We start from the raw sequence: 6,015 nt of genomic DNA, 5'->3' as shown, positions 1-6,015 counted from the left end.
TGTGTGTGTGTGTGTGTGTGTGTGTGTGTGTGTGTGTGTGTGTGTGTGTGTGTGTGTGTGTGTGTGTGTGTGTGTGTGTGTGTGTGTGTGTGTGTGTGTGTGTGTGTGTATGTATGTGTGTGTGTGTTTGCTTTTTTGGTTAAGCTAGTTAAGGAGTCTTGTGGGAATATCAGCATCACATAGTGGGGACTAGCATCATAAACACAACATATCCAGGAGACCATCTATGTCTAGTAGTGTAGTTAAGGTTTGTATGTGAGTAGCAGTAACTCTCCCCAAATCAATACAGTGATGCAGGGGTACTCAACCCACGGTCCTGCAAAGTTTAGTTTAGTTCCAGCCTGCACAAACAGACCTGCTTGTAATCATGAAGACCTTGATTAGTTGGTTAAGGTGAGTTTTATTCCATTTGGAGCTAGCACTAAATTATGGATGGAAGAGTTTCTCAACTCACATTCTCATTGCACTCCTGACCCCAGCATGGTAATGGAGAATCATATGACTGTGGATAGATGAGGAGCTTTCAGATGGTTCAGAGGCCTTTCGTCTGTGTTTGGACTTGAAGCTTTGAAGTTTTTAGTGAGGAAAAAAGTAAGCTTCAGTTTTGGTCAAACTGTCACTTGAATTAGCCTAGCAGCTCTCAAAACGGCTCTGGTCTTAATTAAGAGATGGAAATGTTTCATCATGCCTTGCTTGAAGTGTGAGTAAATTCTAACTCAAACCAAATCCTAAGATTTAAAGCTCTAATCCAGTCCTAGTCCAATTTTACTCAGCAGATCAAACTGTGACCTAGAAGCTGTCTATACAAACATAGTCACGTAACGCACTACTAGTACTATTGCTGGTCAAAGTAAAGCAATGTATTATTGAAAATGTTAAACAAACTCTGAAGTGTTTGAATATGAAACTATTCCAATCCATTAAACATTCAACACATCAGATTATAATTTACAAAGATGGTGGTTCTGTCAGCCACACCTCAAGTCACCATGAAAGATCCATTTGGCATGATCCTGAAGATCAACCAAAAGCTGAAATCACTCTCCAGCAAATGAAAGCAATGACATGCTTAAGATTTCTGCCGAGCCCAGAGTGTAATGTCTTTTATTGGCCTTGTTTAACAAGCAGGGGAAGTGGTTTAACTCCCCACCCTAGTCACCCACAAACCCCCAAATCCAGCCCGTGCCAGACACGGGATTTCCCAGAGTTCAACAGGAGCTGTATCAATCTTCTGCCGGTCCCTGAGGACATGTGTTTATTCCATCCAGAGTGAGACCGGTTTGCAACATGGCTCGTGTTTAGCACGCCACGATTCCCTCCTTCCTGCATACAACTTTAGCACAAACTCATTGGCCAAACCACACATGCAAGGTTCAAGAATGCCACCAGCACAATTTCCTCTAATTGATATTTTTTAAGAGCAGGCCTTAACCCACAAAAGAAAATTCAATGAATCATGCATGGGACAGAACAGAGAGCCATGGAAGGGCTTTATATTCCCATAAAGACTTTGCCCAAAACGGACACAGATGACAAACATCAAGTACTGGGGCATAAATCCATTATAAGACACCCTTTTTGATGCAGATTACTATAGACATAATTCATATGTCCCATACCCATAGCTTTAGAAACAAACAATGTTGCTGGTTAGCTATGGTAATCCTAGTTGAATGTGTATTTACTCACACATTCGGCATTCTGGAAAATCTGAAAGTGGAATTACATTTGGATTAGCCAGAAATGGTCTGTAAAATAAAATAATTCACAGCACAGAAGGGTACGGTCATTGCACAATGAGCTATCATCAAAGAGGCTAAGAAATGTTGGTTTTGGTTTAATTTGGTGTATTTAATTTAACGTATGCATGAGAGATTGTGTGTTGTGTGTGAGTAGTAGGTGTGCAAAGCAGCCGCTATTTGTATCTGTATTTGTATTTGTTGAGGGGGGAAAAGTATTTGTATTTGTATTTGTATTCGAGTAAAATGCAAAATAGGCGTAAAAATCGTAATCGTAAAAAAAAAAATTTGCGTTACACTTCTAATTTACGTTATGTGTAAGTATTCTTTATCCATTATAATAATTATGGATATGCAATATTGGTTGATGTTTTTCCATAAATCCAGCAATGAAACCAGGAACGTCACTCTGTCAACAGCCTATTGTCTAAATTACCGCGCTAAACAGCTACGTAAACAGCTGACGTTACGTAAACAGAGCGAACATGAGAGCACCCGACTGCAGACGTCAATAATGCAGCGTAATGGAATACGCTTCTCGGAAGTTATAAACTGCCTCAGGAACCCAGTTAAGGTACAAACATCTATTCAACAAAAATAGTGATGGAGTTAAGTGTTTTTTCGCTCAGCCGAGCCCTCTCTGTTGCTGTGTGGAGCAGCCTGTGTCCGTCACTCACTCACTCATCCGGGCGTCGTGCACTGCGGTCTCATGAGGAAACGCAGCTTTTTGAAATAAAGTTTTTTTTGTTCCCGAATACAAATATTTTTTAAAGTATTTGTTCGAAATAAGTATTTGTAAAAAACACGTTATTTGTGCCTTTCCGAATATCGTATTCGGGTTCGGCTCCACCCCTAGTGAGTAGTATGGATTTGTTAAGTGCACACATGATTTGCAAGGTTCACAAGTTCTGTCATCCCAGCCAACTCTAAAGGTGCGTTCTGGCCATGTTGTAATTACTGGTATTACAAGATTTCAATTTGTAAAAGGTGTTCCTGTCCTTGTAGAGATTGCAATCTTCTGAGAGCTCCTACTTGTAGGCTACCACGTGACTGCTGTACCACCTGACTGCTGCAGATTAATTTAGGCGTTTATAGTTTTGCCATATAAATGCATAATTCTCAGTCAGTGGATGTGAACAGCTCTCAACAGAATGTCACGTGTTGTCATCTAAAGACTACGATAATTACGGCATGAACACAGCATAATGCCTCAGAGGTTCAGTTGGATTCACTTCCTGTTTTGAGTCCGAATAACTGGGAATATGTTTTCTCTTCTTACTGATACTTTGCTCTCCTGACACATCTTAAAACCCTTTTATTTACTTCTCTCGATAAAGAGGGCACCATTAAAGGTAACCCATCACATCCATTCCAGCCCTTCACAATGAAAACCTTTCCTGTGGGAAAATCCTCTCAAGTCACAGTGAATCTGCGTCTTCTGTTACATGATGGAATGCAACCTGTTTCTGGGTAAGAAAAAAAAAACTCTACTGGATGACTAAAGCAGGAAAAAAGAAGATATCCGGCTGACTTATTTGAAATACTCCATTTCTAAGAGTCTAAAAAAACCACAAACATTCCAAATGAAAATAAACCTAACCCTTGAAATGGGTACATCAGTGAAACCAGAACGAACTCTACAAAACTACTCAACTTATCCTCTTGTACCACAATAAAATAAACATTGGTTAATCTATAGGTAAATGACAGACTTGACACCCAGAATAGAGCTAGGTGCAAGAACATTTGTGAATGTTGCTTGTGTTCTAGCTTACTGTTCTAGGTCAAACGAGTTTAGTCTTCCAGTCCCTAGATATCCTTGCCCTGCCAGTTTTATGGTCTGCCAGGATACATTTGTAATTAAAGTAATTGCACAACTCTCCACAACAATTCACATTGTTTGAGGTGTCATCATGGTTATAGCACAAACAATGTAAGTTATAGCCTAAGTTCAAAACTACAATACTAGGGTTTTGCTTGGTGGAAATATTTAACATTGTGAGTTTGAAATTCTGGGTCTTAACCCAGGTCTCCACACACAACAGCTCTTGATATGTCATTAACATTGCACAACCCTCTGTGCCACAGCTGTTTTTGAACAAAAGACCTTGCACACTCATAGTTGCCAACTGCATTCAATAGAAATTGGATATAGCCTGGTCGTTAAGTCGCTAAATGTTACTGGATGACATCATATTTTAATTAACATATTCATTGCATCGTTTTTGCATTATGCCTAGGGATATGGAACCAGTACCTAAGTAACCAGTATGTAACCGGACCGAGTCAAAATGTAGATTTCGGTGCTTCATTTCGATGCAACTTAAATGCCTCAGCTGTCAGTTGAAATACTTGCCCTCTGGTTCTCCGAAACGGACGTAAGCTGCATCATCACCGCATGTGATCACTAGGTAACCCTTTGACGCTCACGATCGTTCACATCAGTGAGATTAGGACGTTCAGATCGCGTGATCATCAACTTCTAAATTCTAATTTGTGCTGGCGCCGAGCCAGAGCCAGCTCAGCGCTGTCACAGGCTATATCACAACTACTCAGTGTTTTCAACCACATAAGTTTTATTTTAGGTTTCACACATTTAAATACACATAAGTACAATAAGGCAATAACAATCCTTGCAATTATAAATTGATGACGTGTTTAGATACACATTGTGTAGGAACTATATAATTTACTCAATTATTCTCACACTTCACCAGCCACTTACTTTAATGTATTTCGGGAGAAGTGAATGAACTGATTTAGGCCTAAATCTGAATGTAAAAAAAAATATTACATTTTAAGATTTTTTTATTAGATTTTTTTCAATAAAAACCTGTTTTTTTATGTTATTCACCATCATTTTTAGGCTCTTTTTTTTTTTAAGCATCAATTTGGCACCGGTATAAAAAAAAACCAAATAATACCCGACCCTAATTATGCCAGGAGTCAGCCCTTTACATTTGTTTGCTTCTCTTCTACTTTCGGTGCTCACATACTGTATTTTAATACAGCAGAATCCCCAATAAATCTGTTCTAATGTACATATTTTTCCATTTATTTAGTCAGACAATGATGACTACATGTACACTACACAAAAATCCTGATTTATTCTGTAATTTAGACATCATCTGACAAAATCCCCACAGATGTAAGATAAAGGATGGCTGTGCTGTGATTTCGGCTATATTTATAGTATGTACCTATTTACAAAATGATTACTCAGTGAAAAAGTTTGCAGCCAGATGCAGAAACGGGTGTATCTGCGGAGGGAAAACAAGACGTCAGACTCATAGGTCAGTTCTGGTGAGTCATGTAAACTAGACAAGGTTTGTCCAAAAAGTTTATAGATTTGTGTAGATTGTTTTGCTCACACAGACTATGCTCAGCTTTAGAATCTTTGATAAATCAAAATCTCTCTGGTCTTCAAGCCTTAAGCTGTATGCGTGTGATTCTTGCATGTCTGTTTAAAATATGACTCAGTAGAGGTATTGCAGAAGGGGTCTTGCACCTGTCTCCTGCCCTCACCTTCACCCTTGTCCCCCCTGTTTGACTCTGTTAAAGTGTTAATCTCACTAATCCTAACCATTCCAATAAAACATCTGGCTTCATTCAAACCCTATTAGGAGTCACAGACAAGAGTTGGAACTGACAGAGCCATGTCCCTTCAACCTAACCCAGAGTCATAGCCTTGATACCAACACAGATTCACCTTCCCCCCCATTGAGGCCTGTCTTGACTCTGACACTAACCCTAACCCTCTCTCCGCAGAGCTCTGGTTCAGCCTCATCACGGCCCGGTCGAGCCTGGAGTTAAGCTGATAAAACTGCCAGAGATCTCTCTCTGCTTGACAGTACCATGTGGTTTCGGTTTGAGAGTTGCCAAACCTACACACGCAGTGAAAAATATGTATTTTTTTTTCTTATTTGTTATGCATGATTTTCCCACCAACATTCATTAGTTTTCCGTAAAAGCCAGATTTGGATAAGAGATGTTATCCGTGCAGCATCATTGGTCTATTCTTGAGGAACCTAAGTGCAACAGCACTACGGGGTGGGGGTGTTTACCCAGTAGTATTAACTGATTTGTTGAATGGCAGATGCTAGTCACAGCATTAGCTCTTACCATTTGTGCATTTATATAGTCCATACTGGTCACTAGCTGTGTCCCAATTCAGAGGGACCATTCTTGATGGAAGCATACATCAAAGGACACGCCATCGAAGTCCGCAAATGTCGAACTGAGCATTGTTGACAGCTGCTGTTACCAGTTATATTGT

This window comes from Phoxinus phoxinus (genome assembly GCF_949152265.1).
Source record: "Phoxinus phoxinus genome assembly, chromosome: 18".
NCBI lineage: Eukaryota > Metazoa > Chordata > Actinopteri > Cypriniformes > Leuciscidae > Phoxinus > Phoxinus phoxinus.
Note: the sequence above shows the minus strand (reverse complement) of the source record.